At 37.1% G+C, this 18,348-nt stretch overlaps 1 long non-coding RNA gene and 1 pseudogene across 13 annotated transcripts in view; one reads left to right on the plus strand and one right to left on the minus strand.

Annotated features, from left to right (window-relative positions):
• The first annotated feature begins 225 nt into the window (after positions 1–225).
• LOC140470169 (U2 spliceosomal RNA) lies at positions 226–404 on the plus strand (annotated as a pseudogene).
• An 8,608-nt stretch (positions 405–9,012) lies between these two features.
• The window catches only part of LOC140470147 (uncharacterized), a 56,183-nt gene continuing 46,847 nt past the window's right edge, over positions 9,013–18,348 (minus strand). For all 13 annotated transcript variants that reach the window (XR_011956432.1, XR_011956427.1, XR_011956433.1 and 10 more), the window contains 2 exons: positions 16,516–16,585; positions 9,013–14,312 (listed from right to left, as the gene is read on the minus strand). This is a non-coding gene — a long non-coding RNA (uncharacterized lncRNA). The remainder of the gene's footprint in view (positions 14,313–16,515; positions 16,586–18,348) is intronic.

Below are 18,348 nucleotides of genomic sequence, written 5' to 3' on the forward strand. Positions count from 1 at the left end.
GACCACCGTGTAAGATCGGCCTGCCGAAAGAAGAACAGGGGGCCCATACAGATGTTTTTTTTTGGGCTCTGCTGATGCCTCAGCCAAATATATGTATATATACAAGATTGAAAAAATGCACAGGATTGTAAAGGACAAGAATAAAGTCGAATCTGTGTTTGTAAATATGGACATATGTATGGCATGATCCAATGTACAGACCATCAAATCATTTATGAATAAAGTATATTTTTGATATAAAAAAAAAAGTTCTGTTCTTGTCAGTTTTAATATCTGATAAGTCCCTGATTTAGGGACTGAATATTAATCTGATTTTTGCAGGACGAAGTTGTGTCAGGAGCTTGCTCCGATAACTTCACGCATCATCCCAGTATTGTAGTGTTTCGGGGAATGGTGCACCTCCCCACTAAAAAAGGCGAACAGTAGATTTATTTTTTATATGTTGTATTCTTTATGATCCGAATGCGGAAAGCTTTCGGTTAGTCAAGTCAGACTTGCCTTCGTGCTAATCAGCTTGTTCTACCATCCGATTCGTTTGAGTCTTTCTGCGTGTTATGTTCAGCACTCACTCTTAATGTTGTCACTTCATCCCCGGTACATGCTGCCTCTTCCCACCAACTCCAATTCCCAACAACAGAAGTTTTACAAAGTTACCCACCAGCTCTACCTAATGGCAAACGGCATTTCAGAAAACAAAAGGGAGAACATGAAGCTATTGAAGTAATCAACAGTTCGGATTTTGATGATGATGAGAGTCACTTTGATGTATTAAATGAGAGATTTTAAGAACAATGTGAAGCAAAGATCTGATGTATTTAAGGCACAGAGTCAGAGAGATGTGCAGCACAGAAAAAGATCCTTCAGCCCAACTCGTCCATGGCAACCAGATATCCTAACCTAATTTCGTCCCATTTGCCAGCATTGGTCCATATCCTTCTAAATCCTTCCTGTTCATATATCCAACCAGATGCCCTTTAAATGCTGTAATTTAGTTTAATTTAATTTAAATGCCTCCACCACTTCCTCTGGCATCTCATTCTATACATGCACCACCCTCTGCATGAAAAAGTTGCCCCTTACATCCTGTTGATTTTTTTCTGCCCTCTCATGCTGAACCTATGCCCTCTAGTTCTGGACCCCCCCACCGCAGGGAAAAGAACTGCTGACCTCTACATTGGACAGAGCGACTGCTGCTCTCTATATGATACACAGGGACAGCTGTTGTCCATATTATACACAGGTACTGCTGTTCTCCAGATATGACACAGGAACTGCTGTTCTCTTTCTTATACACAGGTACTGCTGTTCTCTATATTCTACACATGCACTGATAATAGACAGAGGGATTGCTATTCTCTGTATTATACATAGGGACTCATGTTCTCTATATTAGACACAGGGATTCATGTTCTCTGCATTATACAATGTGACTGCTGTTCTCTGTTTTCACAGGGACTGTTGTTCTCTATGCTATACCCTGCTATTCTCAGGAACTATAGACCGGTGAGCCTGACATCAGTTGTGGGCAAGTTATTGGAGGGATCCTGAGGGATAGGATTTACACACATCCGGTTAAGCAAGGGCTGGTTAGGGATAGTCAATGTGGCTTTGTGCATGGGAAATCATGTCTCACAAGCTGGATTGAGTATTTTGAAGAATCACCAAAGAGGATTGATGAAGGCTTTGACAAGCTCCCTCATGGTGGCCTGGTTAGCAAAATTAGGTCACATGGAATACAGGGAAATCTAGCCATTTTGATACACAACTGGCTTGAAATTAGAAGACAGATGGTGGTGGTGGTGGAGGTTTGTTTTACAGACTGAAGCCCTGTGACCATTGGGGTGCCACAGGGATTGGTGCTGGGTTCACTGCTTTTTGTCATTTATATAAATTATATGAATGTGAGCATAAGAGGTATATTTATTAATTTGCAGATGACACCAAGATTGGAGGTGGAGTGGACAGCGATGAAGGTTACCTCAGAGTATAACAGGATCTTGATCAGATGGGCTGCTGAGCTGAGGAGTGGCAGATGAAGTTTAATTTAGGTAAATGAGAGGTACAGCACTTTAGAAAGGAAAATCAGGACTGGGTTTATACACTTAATGGTAAGGTCCTGGGGAGTGTCCAATGAGACCTTGGAACACGGTTCATAGTTCCTTGAAAGGGGAGTCACAGATGGATATGTTAGTGAAGAAGGTGTTTAGTATGTTTTCCTTTATGGGACAGAGCATTGAATATGGGAGTTGAGAGGTCATATTGCAGCTGTGCAGCACATTGGTTGGGCTACTTTTGGATTATTGTGTTGCATATCAGGCTTTCTTTCTCTTCAAAGCATGTTATGAAACTTGAAAGGGTTAGAAAATACATGGGAACAAATGTTCTCGGCAATATGCACATGATCTGCTCTTCTCTATAATACAGACAGGGACAGCTACTCTCTGTAATACACACAGGGACTTCTGTTTCATATACTCAGAAATTGCTGTTTAGTATAGCATACACAGGGACTGCTGTTCACTGCAGTTTAGAGAATAAGTGCTATTCTGTATAATCTAATATTGCAGGTCAAGCGATGACCCAGTGATGTTATCGTTGGACTGCTAATCCAGAGACCCAGGTAATGTGCTGGGAACCCAGATTCAAATCTTGCCATGGCAGATGATAGAATTTGAATTTCAGAAAATTCTGCAAGTATGAGAGTAATCATGATCATGAATCCATCGCTGATTGTTTGAAGAACCCAACTTATTCTGGAATGGCTTTTAGAGAAGGAAATTGCCATCCTTACCTAGTCTGGTCTCCATGTTTTTCCAGACCCACAGCAATGTGGTGGAATCTGAACTGCTCTTTGCACCATTAGGGATGGCCAATAAATGCTGGCTGAGACAACAACACCCTCATCCCACAAATTAATAAAAAAGATAACATTTAACAAACTGGAACAGAAACGATGTGTCAAACCGCCACCTTCTGCACTGTAACATGACATTGATTACTACTTGAGGTCCTGTGGGATGTAAATTGTGGAATTTATAATTGATAATTTTGTTCAAAAAGTGTGGAGCTAAATAAACATAGCCAGTCAGGCAGCATCTGATGAGAAGAGTCGATGTCTCCAACATAAGCTCTTCCTCAAGACCATCTGTTCCTTTTCCAGCACCACACTTTTTGACACTGATCTCCAGCCTCTGCAGTCCTCACTTTCTCCCAGCATAAATTTTGTTGGTGTAGTTTTTTTCTGTGTCTCTGAACTTCACAGTATTCCTGTAATTGTGGTGATTTCTTAAAAGAACAGTTTCAAAGCTCGGCTGCAGAATGGATGGGTTTTGTGCACTAATGAATGTTTATTAAAGCTAAGCTGTTATGTCTCAAAGTCAAACAAATTTGAACTTTTAGAAAGAGATTCACTGAACTCACCAAATTTCTAGCCACTCTGTTTACGGTGAATTTCTAAGGCAACAAAAAGTGATCAACCTTATCCCAAACTGTAATCCCAGTCTTTCAAGCAAACTATATCAGTAATATTGCTCACGTACAGGTGGCAACCAGTTCTATTGTTTCGAAAACATTGCAAAAGGAGTTGAAATGTGAAAGGTGATGCTGATTGGCTAGCTCATCATTAAAATGGCATTGCAGCAAAAACAGTTAGCCGTCAATCTTAATTCTCAGACCCGATAGGTGGACTCTGATTGGTCGGGGTGTCAGCATGGGGATACAGCAGTGGTTGGTTGTCTCCATGATGCATTTCTTATCGAATAAGTGCAATGTCTGTAAAAATTCTGTTTGCCTACATGAACCAGGGTCCTGCGGAATTATATTTGTTGCTTCTAACGCATGCGCAGATGCACCCAGCTGTTGATCTTGCGTGTTTGAAGGTGGTAACCTGCCGAATGATGCCAATGATAGAAATTGTTCTCACGGTTCACTGCACCCACCAAGTCTGGGTTCCCCATGACATGTAAAATCGATGTCCCTTTTCTGTCCTATCATATCTGTTACTGAATCTGCACAGCCTGAATTGGCTGAATACTTTGTGAAACTATTATAATCATATCTAAATGAGTTTTCCACATGCACAGTGAAGGAGTCCCTCATGATTACGAAGACCACATGAGAGCTACGTTCTGAGAGTGACAACATGCCCACGTGCTCTTTCAACATTGCCAGCTTATTATTATTACAGTTCAAATAAGCCATTGAAATTCAGACATACCACTTGTGTCTGATTCAGTGTTCACCAAACATCATCTCTTTTTTTCTTTCTGGTGGCATCATGGCTTCCTGGTTAACACAGCACCAGGGTTCTGGGTTCAATTCCAGCCTTGGGTAAATGTCTGTGTGAATATTGTCCCCCGTGTCTCTTTGGATACTCTCCCCAGGTCTGCATGGGTTTCCTCCTACAATCCAAAGATGTGCTGGTTAGGTGAATTGGCTGTGCTAAATTGCCCATAGTGTTCAAGGTTAGGTGCATTAGTCTGGGATAAATGTAGAGTAATAGGAGAATGGGTCTGGGTGGCTTACTGTCTGGAGGATCGGTGTGGACTTCTTAAGCCTATGGGCCTGTTTCCACGTTGTTGGGAGTCTATGATACACATGAACTGAGCACCTTGTGCAGTTGACTTCAGTTCCAATAACAACGTGTCTGACCAAATAGATAGTGTTGCCATGGGATATTCTCGAGGGAAAACTCTTCCTAACATCTTTATTGGTAACCATGCAAAACACATCTCTGATGGCATGATACCTAGCCTCTATCCATTTGCATATCTTCAACATGTAGATGACATGTTTGCGACATTTGAATCTGCATTAAAGAGTTTCTTTATAAAGCTCGATGATCGCCACCTGATGCTAAAATTCACCACTGAAATGGAGTACCCTTTCCTTGATACATTCATTGCGAAATCAGCCAAATTGTTTTTAAACTCCAATAACTGAAAGCCAACATTCACTGGTCAGCATACTTGTTAGGATTCCTACAGGCCCCAAGATCAACTTGTGGGGACCGTCATGAATATAGTCCTCACCATCCTCTCACTGTGTGGACTTGATACTGGGATAGAGCCGATCAAAACTGGTTCTTGTAATAACAGATTCCCAGATGAAATCATCACTCGTTGTACATCATAAAATCTCATGAAAAGGCCTATCTCCACCACTTTGACACTTTGCAGTGCCTTATCAGGTCATTATCTGGGAAAGGAAATGTCATAGAATCATAGAGTCATCGAGTCTGACAGCATAAAGACAGCACCTTCGGCCCATACTGGTCTAGGATAACCAGAAGATAGAACATGGAGCATTACAGCACATGCCCTTTATGGAACTGCTCGGCTAATACAGGAAGTTACACTCACAGAATATGGAGCATTGCAGTGCAGTACAGGCCTTTATGCTACCCCTTGTCTAACACCAGACATTAGACGAATACAACATAGAACATTACAGCGCAGTACATGCCCTATATGGAACCGCTCAGCTAATACAGGAAGTTAGATTCAAAGAACATGGAGCATTATCACGAAGTACAGGCCCTTCGTGGAACTGCTCGGCTAATAAAGGATGTTTGACAAATACAACATACAAGATTGCAGTGCAGTACAGGCCCAATATGGAACTGCTCGGCTGATACAGGGAGTTAGATTCATAGAACATGTAGCGTTACAGCGCAATACAGGCCCTTCGTGGAACCGCTCGGCTAAAAAAGGAAGTTAGTCTCAGAGAACATAGAACATTACACCGCAGTACAGGCCCAATATGGAACTGCTCGGATAATACAGGGAGTAAGAATCATAGAAAATGGACCATTACAACTCAGTACAGACCCTTTATGCAATCACATGGCTAATAAGGGGACGACCGAGGCTTGTTTCTGTAGTGTAGTGGTCATCACGTTCGCCTCACACGCGAAAAGTCCCCAGTTCGAATTTGGGCAGAAACTGCTTTGTTCTTCAACGGCAGCCTTTTACATGGACAAGAACGGAGCTTTCTTACTTGCTTTCCCATGTGCAAACCTTCCCTTCGAATTTGCTTGAACAAATCTGCTCTCGTTGTGAAATGTAATGCAATTCCATTTACTTACAGTGCAAAACATTGGCGCTGGATTAAGGCTCCCGCCTCGACAGAGGCGTGGGTTCGAATCCCACCGCTGCTGTTTCTGCTGAACAGCTCCGCCAGCACAGCTTGTTAAAATGCTGTTTCAATCCCTGCTGCATTTCTGTTGAAAACAGAAGAAAAATGGATTTGCTTCCCGGGGAATTGACTGCGGTGTGGGAAAGTGCCGAATTTTCCAAAGTGTCTGTGCTGTCATGATCGTGTTCGCCTCCCGCAAGGAAAATCGCAAGCAGCTCTACTGTTGCTTTCAGTTCCAGGCAAGTTGAGCTTTTACTGGAACCGAATGGAGACTGTTATTTCATCGCTGTTGCGAAACAGAGTCCTACGGTGAGTCGACTCGTCGTTATTTGGTTTTCTGGCCAATGAGAAAATCGTTCCAATCTATTTCGATGTCATATGTTATTGAATTTCTCCCACTTCCTTCATTTCCGTCCTGGAGTCATCGGAAGGGAAAGGTAATCTAATCGAGACTGTGATTGGTGAAATTCACTTTTTATGGCCCATTCTTATTATGTTCTTTCTTTGTCTCTTTGCAGCATTGTCTGGGAAGTGGTGGTGCACTCAGGCTCCAGTATGTTTGAAAGAGTAGTTTGGAATTGCCCTGTTGTTAGTTGTGTGATTACTTTATGGCTCATGCCCCCGGACTGTCTCACATTTAGCATTCATGCTCGCTGTGTCTGAAAATGCATTTGGTTTTCCAGTTTTGTTTGTGTTCCGTGTTAAATGCTTTCTGTTTTGCGATTCGCTCAATCCATTACGAATTAACAGGGTTTCTGAGGTAACTTCCAGCTGCAAAAATCCTTAACTGAGAATCTGGGAAACTTTCACGGAGTATGGTCAGTCGGAGCAAAATTAAGGGTGTCATTCGTTTCTGCAGTGTTTCACAATACTACCTTTCCCGTGAGCAGTCGAACAGACTAAATGATTTTGCCACAGACTGCGACGGTAAGCTCCGCAAACACGTAATTCTTTAAAAGCAGGTGTAAGCAACACAACGTTATTGGGGTACACCGCGTGGAAACAGATACTTCGGTGTATCTCGTCCATGCTCACCACATAGCCAAAATTAAACAAGTTCCATTAAACAACGAGCTCATGGAAACAGAAAGGTGAAAGGTAGAATGGCTTCAACTTTCAGTGCTGGATGCCACTGAGCCGCAGGGCGGGGGGCGACCGAGGCTTGTTTCTGTAGTGTAGTGGTCATCACGTTCGCCTTACACGCGAAAGGTCCCCAGTCCGAAGCTGGGCAGAAACTGCTTTGCTCTTCAACTGCAGCCTTTGACAGACAAGAACGGAGCTTTCTTGCTTGCTTTCCCATGTGCAAACCTGCTTTCGAGTTTGCTTGAATAAATCTTCTCGTAGTGCAATGCAATGCAATTCCATTTTCCATTTACTAACAGTGCAAAGCATTGTAAAGTTTTTCTCCAACCTGGTTCTGATCATATGCCATTCTGTTTGAGAGTGTAGTTACCCCCTTCTGATCCGTCCAAGAAAAGCATTACCGCATTCGCATTCCTTGCGCAGGCGGCCCGGTTCAAAGACAGGGAAGAAGCTGATGTGCTGGTGTCACAGCGCACCACGGATTCCTGAACTTGTCTGTCTGTCAAATGTACCCCAAAGTCGTCTGTGAAAGACCTCATTTGGAAGGTGTCTGTCGTTATTCAACTTGCGAGAATTGGCACCAGAGGTTCTGAATCATATTTTGGAGCAGTTCGCACGTTAGTGGCTCATTCAATCAGCAACAGCAATGAAAGAAATTACACTCTCAGAAGGACCGTTGGACTTTCACCACAGCTGCAACTTCCTCACTTCCCCACTCGCCCTCGCCGTTTACATTTTCCTGCTCGTCAGTGATTTAAAGAAACTCAAATGGATGCGATGTCATTCTGCAGCCTCTCTGGAGATTCCTCCGTTTCAGTTCCAACATGGCTTATATCTCGGGCTGCACCTTAATACTAGCGATGCCACGAAAGCATCCCTGTTACCTCAGTGCGATAACAGGCCATTTGTTTGAATAAAATGACCCTCCAAAGAGTAACCCACCCAAACACTTTTTCCAATCATATTTCTTCATATTTACTGCTGACTAATACACATATCCCTGAACACAATGTGCATTTTAGCATGGCCAGCTCACCTAACCTGCACATGTTTGGATTGTGGGAGGACACCACAGCAAAGTCACATAGACTTGGGGAGAACGTGCAAAGTCCCCACAGTCCCCCGAGGAGAGAATCAAACCAATGTCCCTGGCGCTGTGAGCCAGTATTGCTAACCACTGAGGTACCATGCAATCTTTTGCAATAAGTAAAATCAGTGAAAGATACGTCAAAAACAAGTTTCAAATGAACACTCTCCGGCATTGTCAAAGAATGTCAATCTTGCATTCAATACGAATAGGTGTAATGAAAATAAAAAATACAAAATCCCGCCAATTCATGAATAAACATTAATTAAAAGTTTAATTTGATCAAAGTTCATAACAATGTTTCGACGAATTGCAATTTTTAATGACAAATGTAGGTAATTAGCTGACTAATGAATAATTGGAAGTGGCATATATTTACTTAATGCCGAAGAAAGCGACTTGTTTTCCCTCTTGTTACACAGCAGAATAACAATGTGTGTGTGTGTGTGTGTGTGTGTATGTGTGTGTCTGTGTTCGAAATGTTTGAATCAAGCTGTTTCTAACAAAATAACTGATGACTTACGAGCACTTAGTCTTGTCACCTTTAAAACCACAACATTTGTCAAATATTTTCCAGGAAATTACAACCAGAATAACTAGTTAACTTCTTTTCATAGGAACCCAAAGAGAATAAGTAGCGGACACTGTGAATTAGTTGAGTCATTGCAAGAATTCAACTGAAGACAACATCCCTTCTTTCCAAAATGTTCAAAATTTAAAAAATGAAAATTTATTGCCATTGTTGAATGAAAGAATAGAGATGTTAATTCTTTTTCATTTGATTTTGTTGCATGAAACATCCGTAAGCTGTATTATGATTACAAACACAATAAATGTGAGCATTGAAGTCAAATATAATCAATTGAATTCAACTATGTTTCAACAGATAAAATAAAAATTGATATTTACAATGATTGAGAGATTGTGCACTGCAATACATTTGCAGTGGTTCATATACTGTGCCGTAAATCCACATTTGCGCGACCTACTAGATTGAATAATTATTATTTTTATTCTAAATCAGCAACAATTGAATTATCAAAGTCTGTCAATGCATTAAAGAATAATGAATAATCTCTTTTTGCAAGTGATTGAGCAATGTCTGGAAATGAACTGGTATTAATTCAGTTAAAAGTAATTACATTTTCCTGAATTTTAAGACTGAGATGACCGTGATCATTCAAATGAGCTAACATCAGATACTTGCAATGACGTTGGATGGTAAGTCATTGGTTCCTTTGTGGGGTAGGTGACCTGAAAAATAAAGGCATTTTCATACTGTACTATTAGTACTCAGAAATAATGGATTAAATCTAAATGTGAATCTCATTGTATGTGTTCAAAAGACTTATTTAAAAATAATTGTGCCATTATTGTAATGGCAATGACTTGATAATGAATGCTGTATTTTGAAGAATTAAAATGAATCAATATTTCAAAAGCATTTTGCTGTGATGTTGATTGGATATTTATTAAGATCAGTAAATTGAGGCATAAAACATTGTACCTAGCTTTATGGATTGAAGAAAAATGAGCAAAATTCTTCTTTTTTTAAGTAAAAAATGTACGTAATACAAGAATTGTGAATTTCCATTAGACGGATTCCTTGTAGAGATATGTTACATCAATTAAATGATCAATATTATGATCAATGTTGAAAGATTTGTGTCAGAATTAGGAAGAGAATTCGTAAGTCATGAAAGTGAGCTTGAAACTGAACAATGTAGTCAATGACATGTAGCGTATATGTGATTTTAATAATATTGTCATTTTTGTACAATGATGAATAATGTTGGAATAGAAATGCCAAAAAAATCAACATGGTCAAAGCAGTTCTTTTCTCACAATGAAATGAAAACAATAATCATTTTGTAGCACTCATTATTTGAAATAGCAGGTTTTTAAATGTGACATATACAGTGAAGGCTAACCCTTTTGCAAAAATGTGGGAAGTTCACAAATTTAAAATGCAGTATTTGTTCAATTTGTAATAAAAATGGTTATAATTTGAATTGTCTCTTGTACACACACAACAAAAAAGGAGCTTAAAGATTGTTAGATTGACAAAGATTTGCTTTACAACATTATTGTAGTATAGTCAATATCTGTGATAAAGTAGAATTATTGGTTTAAACAATATAAATCAACATTAACGACTGAGCTGAAATATAGCACCTCAATTGCATTAACTGCATAGAATAGTAAATAAATGTTTATTGTTGTCATTTGTCCTAGGAACAATAAGATACTTACTCAGGTTATTCCACTGAATAGTAATCAGCTGATGATGAATATCTTTGTGTCGCTTTATGTGCACTGTTTTGTGTGAACATTGATTTCAATAAATTTAGATATTTACATGAATTAGGAACAGACTGATAACTGGGTGTGAAAGATCTTATTTAAGATTAGACAATTTTTCGGAATTCAGGAGGTTTGCTGAACAAAACACTGTTAAGTCATCATGCAATAAACTGGATTAGAGAGAAATATGCAAATTCAATTTTCAAATGAATGCACTCGGATATTTTCAGAACATTTCAATCGTACATTCAATATAAATAGATGAATGGAAAACTAAAAACAAATTTCAGACAACTCATAAACAGATCAATAACTAAAAATTGATATATAGTAGGAAGTGGCATTTGTTTATTTAACTGAAGAATAACTTAATTTTTTTCTAATATTTATACCTTTGAAGCATCAAGTTCTATCTTTACTTTGCATATTTCATCTTTGTGAATGCAACATTATCAAATATTTTGCAAAGAATATTGATTGAGTGTAATTAGATACATTCTGTTATTAGCGGACTGAAGAATATATATAGCAGATACTGTGATTATTGGAATGAACAACAAATGAAAACATATCTCATGTTGAATTGAAAGGCAATTCATTCGATTCTTAGATATTTTCTTCTCAACATTCAGAGCTGCTCTGGCACAGCTCTGTGCAAGGTGGGAATTGAAATTGGTCTGGTAACAGAGACACGACCAGACAACTCTGGTCTGGTAACAGATACACGACCAGAGTTGCACTAGATTCCTTCATAACATTCCCAACCAGGCTGGGCAGGGCTGAAAACTAATCAGATGTTTATTGCGATAATTGGATTGGAATTAAATGGTTGGATACTGTGTACAATCTTCTGAAAATTCAGTAGTAATTTACAATAATGATGGGAGTTAACAAATGTCTTAATTTAACATGATTTTTATGATCACTTGTGGAACGACAACTTGACAGAATTGTGTGATTACTGTGCATTATAAATAAAAATGAATATAATTATTCTATATGTTCATAAGTTCCACATTTTCAGAAATGCAAATTACAATGCTTTTGATCTACACGTAAATTGGAACAAAATGATGAATTGGTCAATCAATGTGCCTATTCAGCTGAAGACAACTTTCATTCTTTCTAAAATACACGATTTCTAAGTCACCATTTCCTGTGGTTGTTTAATGAAAGAAGAGAGATGCCAACCCTTTTTTGTGTGCTTCAAAAAATTCATGGGGAATTCAATGATTTTGCACGTGAAAAATATTCAATTGTTATTGTGATTAAAAACACAATAAATGTTAACATTGAAGTGATTTCTAATCAAATCAATTCAAAAGTGTTTCCAAGTTTAAAATGAAAAGCAATATTTAGAATGATTGAGTGATTGTGCATTGCAATGTCCTTGCATTAGTTATTATATGAAAACATAGTTCCACATGTACACCCCTTACCGAATTGAACAATTATTAGGTTTTGGCAACAAATCGATTTGAAATATTTTATTAATGAATTTAAGAATAATGAGGTATCTCCTCTTACTATTCCACTGAGTAATGTTCAGAAATGAAGAGAAATATTGCAGTGTAAATTAACTGGTGTTCTCTGAATTTCAATGGCTGAGAAGACTGTGATCTTTCAAATGAGCAAAAGTCAGATACTTACAAATGATGTTGCAATGGCAATTATTGGTCTTTTGTGGGCGTATTGGCCTTATCAAACAAGTTTTAATGTTGTAGCACTCACACTAAGAAATATGGAAGGTATTAAAAGCACATTGTACTTGTTATAAAGCCTAAGTTAAAGTATTGCGTAATTATTGTAATTGATAATTGTTTCTAAAATCCTGATAGATAAATTGACTTAATATTTTGAATGCACTTTGCTCTGATGTCGATTGTCTATTCATTAAGATAAATAAACTGAAAATTAAAATATAAAACGTGGCTTTAATAATTAAAAAATCTCAGCAACAATTGAACATCGTTCAACTTTTTTTTGGTTGGTTCATGTCTATTTTATTAATGTAACTTTTATCATGATAAATGTTTAGATAAATGTCAGAACTAGGAAGAAAATAATGAGGATGGGAAAGTGGGTATTATTATGCACTAAACATCGAGTTAATGACATTTGGTACAGGGAGTCATTTTGTAGCAAAAAAAACTAATAATTGTGTGATTATTGTTCATTGACAACTAATGTTGGAAGAAAATAAAACTACCTCAAAATGAAATTAAAATAAATATCATTTTGGAGGTCACATGATTTGAAAAATGGAAATTGTCACTTAATGTGACATTTGAGCTGAAGAATCGTTCTTCCCCCCGCCACCCCCATGTGTAGTCCTGTCAATAATTTAAAATTTAGTATAAGTTGAACTAAATAACAAATGGATGTTCCTCCATTGTTTTCTTGAAAACAAAAATTTAAAAAATTAACATGAAAATGATATCGCTCTGCAAGGAATAATTTCACAGATAATAAGTGTTTGTATTGAATTTAAATGTCACCATAGCTGTAGGAGTGATTTCCCCTGACAGGGAATGAAGACTGAGGAGATAGGCCGAACTCAGGCAAGTGGAAGATGTTTACTCATGCTGCAATCAGTTAATGCAGGGATCATCCCCCCGAGGCCAATCTAGGAAGGGAGGTCCATGACACACTAATGTGTACAGTAAAAAGCAGTATTTTTACACACCTTCTGTATTACAATGTCCACATGCAATGTGGTTACAGTCGTTCCATCATGATACAGACACCCAATCCTGTAGAACACCTAATCTTGGATGAACATCAATATGGATAGCCCGAATTTCCTATTGGTTCATGGTGTTTTACAGGTGCTATAATCTCCAGGCCTTGGGATCTCTGTGCATTTTATTTCCTCACATTACAAAATTAATTTCTGCAGTCCTTTGGGCCTCTCACTATGCCTTATTTACAATTCTCAAGAATATGTAATTAGAAAAGTCTTAAATGTTCTGAGCAATTTTAAAATAGTAACTATTTCTGACAATCAAACCCTGCCTGTTTCCCTGACAGCCGCTGTGGAAGTTAGCTGGGCTCTATCCTGCAGTTGGTGTTTATTCATTCACTGGGACAATTATTCTTTCATTAATGAAAGTCAGGGTTGGTCATTTTTCTGTGTGCCTGCATTCTCTTATCACTATCTGGAATATGACTGTCTGGAATTGCATGCTTATGGACTTGGAGTAGGATTGTACAAAATGTTCTTTTTTTAACTTAAGACTGAAACACACTGTTGGTCTTATTTATCTCCCCTCCACCATTTTGTGTTTTAATTCCAAGGCAGGCTGCTCAGGGCTTCCCTACAGCAGCAAATCAATAAGGATTTCAGCATTAAAATAAAAATCAACATTCGCTACCATTAGGAAACTGTACCATGCAATATGCTTACATCACTGAGACTTAATTCCACACTTAAAGCCGACTATACTGATTTGATCAATGATTACATATTAGATATAAGTAACAATTAGTGTTAAAACTAGTCACTGTAAACTTAAAATGATTAGAAATGTCATATTACAATCCGCAACATGTAGAATTGGAGTCGAAAACAATCAGATGTATCTTCATTTGTAAGGCTGAATATGAATCCAATGATTTCTGTGAACATTCAAATGAGAAGATATCAGATATTTCCTGTCAGTGTTGGATGAGGGATCATTGCTTGGTTTGTGGTTGTGTTGACCTGGAATAAAAGATAATTTTTTCTTAGTAAAATTGGCACTATGAAATAATGATTTAAATTGAAATGTGAATCTCACGATATTTGTTACAAAACCTAAATTAAATTACTGTGTGATTGTTGGACTAACAATGAATTGGTAATCTATTTTAGAACACTGACACATTAAGTGATTCAATATTTCCAAACGGGTTTGCTGGGATATGGTAGTAAGCACATATGCTCTTACTTAAAAATTAAAATCATGGAAATGAAAGAAAGATAAATACACATACCATGCGCTTATTGTAAATTCATGCAAAATACAACTGTGGAATATGTTTAAAGCAGTTTTTCCTGAAATGAAAAGATAACTAGAATGATTAGCAGCAGGATGTAATCGCAATAAAAAATCATTCAATGTGACTATTCAGCTGCAGGCAGCTCCCCTTCCTTACACATATGTATAACTTCCAACAATTCAAAATTTACTCTGATAAAGAAAAGAACATACGCATGTAAATTCTTTTTTCTTGTTGACAAAAAAGTCACAAATTTGAATTTTTTTAGCTTTAAAAAATTTAACTATTACTGTGATCAGAAATACAATAAAACTTCATGTTGAAGAAAAATCAAATCAAATCAAAATACACATCGATATTCACAATAATTGGGAGAGTGAACACAACAATATCTTTCCATCAGTTAATGTACTGAGCCATAATTCCACTGTTATATCCCTTACTGGATTGATCAATTATTAGATATTAATAACTAAATTATTAATATGCTATCATTGAACTGAATATTAATGAGAAATCTCATTAATGTTTGAACGAGCAATGTGTCAACATAAACAGTAATTATTAGTGAAATGTCTAAGATATCTCTTTATAAATGAGGCTGAGATTACTTTGATTGTTGAAACGAGTAGCATTCAGATATTTATAATGAGCATTGGCTGCAAATCAATGCTTTTTGGTGTAGACCTGAAAGATTTTGTTATTGTAGTATAGGCAGTAAGAAATTATGATGTGCATCGCACCTTACTGAATATTTTCAAGTTTTCTAACAGGTTTCTGGTCCAATCTTCAGTTTAACAAGGGTAATTTTGGGTCAGAACATCAATAACTGCAAACAATTTAAACACATCTCCATCAAAGTTGCTAATCTGATAATTCAGAACAAATATAAAAAAATTACCTCTGTAAATTTAATTGACTATATTTTTAGATTATAGTCAAGTTCGTTATCTACTTATTTCCTTCCTATTTCTGACACCAGTGGCTAAATATTGATTAGATTAAATGTCATATGAGATAGACATTAGCTTTCTCTCAAAGATCTGTACAGCACAGGAATGGGCCATTTGGCCCATAATGTTGTGCTGAACATAATGCAAAAGAAACTCATCCCTTCTGCCTACCCTTGGTTCATATCCTTCCAAATTATCGAAATGAACATTAAAGAGCCTTAATGTATCTGCTTCCACCACCAACCCTGGAAGTCCATTCCAGACAGCAATCACTCCCTGTGTACAAAACAAATTGCCCCTTACATGCCCCTTGAACTTTCCCTCCTAACCTTAAACACATGTCACGTAGTTTTTGACGCTTCAACTCTGGGAAAAACTTTCTGACCGTCAACCCTATCTACGTATCTAATGATTGTACAGACTTCCATCAAGTCTTCCCCCAGTCTCCGCCACTTCACAAAAAAGCAATCTGAATTTTTCTCGCCTCTCCAAATCCAGGCAGCATCCTGGTAAATGCCCTCTGTACCCTCTCCAAAGCATCCATACCCTTCCTGGAACATGGCGAACAAAAGTGAATACAATACTTTAAGTATGCCTTAACCAAAGTGTTAAAATGTTACAACATGACTTCCTGACTCTTGTAACCAGTTCCCTGACCAATAAAAGCAAGCATGCCATTTGCCTTCCTAACCACCTAATTACTTGCATGGTCACTTTCAGGGAGCCATGGTCTTGAACGTCAAGATCCCTTTGAATAATAAAGCTGTTAGGGTCCTGCCATTAACTATCTACTTTTTTTTAACATTTGAGCTTCCAAAGTGAAACACCTCACACTTGTATGGATTAAACTTCACCTTTAATTACTCTGCCCATATCTGCAATTTCTCTTTTTCCTGCTGCATTATTTGACAACACTCTACACTGTCCCCAACTGCACTGAACGTTATATCATCTGCAAACTTATTAACTCACCCAATTAGATTTTAATCCATGTCACTTCTATATAATTGCATCGCAAACAGAAGGGTTCCAGTACAGATCCCTGTGGATAAAAGACAGAAAATGAGGGAAATGCAGAATTCTTGAAGAAATGAGGTTTTTTCAATGACAGAATAATTCTGATGAATAATCTTCTAAAGTGAGATTTTTTAAAAAATTAACCCAATATTTTAATTCATTATCCAGTACAAACTGCTTTGAAAATATTGTATCATCTTAAGTGTTGCATTCTCACATTAAATATTATTTAATTGTCATTTCAATTATCACACCATCATGAGATTTACATTTTCGATCAATCCATTATTTATTAAGGCCAGTATCATAATGAAACATTGACATTCTTTTCAGGTCAACACACCTGCAATCAACCAAAGTTCTCTCACCCAACACTCATTTTAACTCTCTCATTCTCTTTTATTTGAATTCTCGTATTAATGGAAGGATCATTAATCAGTCTTATCAATTAAGAAATTGCTAACTATTTTTCACATAAATATTTAATTTTTTTCCAACATATTGCACAATTACATTGCAATAGGGGTTTTCTCATCATTCTTAAATTTGTTATCAGCCATTTTAAAACTAATTATTACCAAAATCTAACCGGTAATCATTGTTGAAATCCAATATCTCCAGCTGTATATGTGGAACTATGTCTCAGTACATCAACTGATACAAACAATATTGCACTCTACAATCTCTTAATCTTAGCAAAAATAATTTTAAGTGTGGAATCTTAGCTGGATTGAATTGGTTGTAAGAAAAAGTGCAGTCTGAAGAAAGGTCACTGGGTCCAACTCTCTCCACAGATGCTGCCAGACCTGCTGAGTTATTTTCCAGCAATTACTGAGTTTGTTTGTGATTTCCAGCATCCACAGTTTTGTTTACAATCTTGTATTGATTGTATTTCACTTCAATTCTAACATTGTTACAGTTCTGATTATTACAATAAGAGCTAAGTATTTTTCATGTTAAGCATTATTTAAATTACACGTGTTCCTTGTGTAAATAAACCAGAATTAACAAATGTTTGTTCTATGCTTTTACAATAAATCTTGAATTCTTAGAAATCACATTTTTTTGAAAATGAGGGAAGTTGTCTTTCGCTGAGTAGTCACATTGAATGACTAATGCTTTATTTCCAATTCATGTGCATTAAAAAGCAGGTTAATTTTAACTTATGCACATGAATAACTGCTTCAAACAAATTGACTTACTTGATTATCATGAGATTTATGTTTATTTAAGACCATTGTTGCTTCGTTCCATCATTATTAGAAATTACTAATTCTTTTTATCCATTACACAATGGAACTGTCTAATACAATCCTAGTCCAATTATAACAATAAATATCTGAGCAGTTTTCCCTGTGAATAAACACAGTAAGTATGTGATTATAGTCCTGCCCTTCCTGCATGGGAATATTATGGTAATGTGTGTACTAGTAGACCAGGAGCCATGGGTTCAATTCCCACCTTCAACAGAGATGTGTCAAAACACCTCAGAGTTGATTAGAAAATATCTAAGTGTCGACTGAATTGCTTTTCAACCAACATTGTCTCAACTTGTAACTGTTGTTCATTATAATGATCACAACATCTTGAATGTATTTGCTTCACATCACTGATTAAAGTATGAATTGGGCTTGGACTGCTTTAGTACCTGAGAAGTAAATTATTTATTAACACTAAATAGTCACGAGATTATGCAAATTCCTTTTTCTATCAAATGTCATGGACTGTATCTTGTGGTCACTCTCATATTCACTTTCATTATCTTTTTATTTTCTTCTTAATTCAGAC

The sequence above is a fragment of the Chiloscyllium punctatum genome, chromosome 50 (genome assembly GCF_047496795.1).
Source record: "Chiloscyllium punctatum isolate Juve2018m chromosome 50, sChiPun1.3, whole genome shotgun sequence".
Taxonomy (NCBI): Eukaryota; Metazoa; Chordata; class Chondrichthyes; order Orectolobiformes; family Hemiscylliidae; genus Chiloscyllium; species Chiloscyllium punctatum.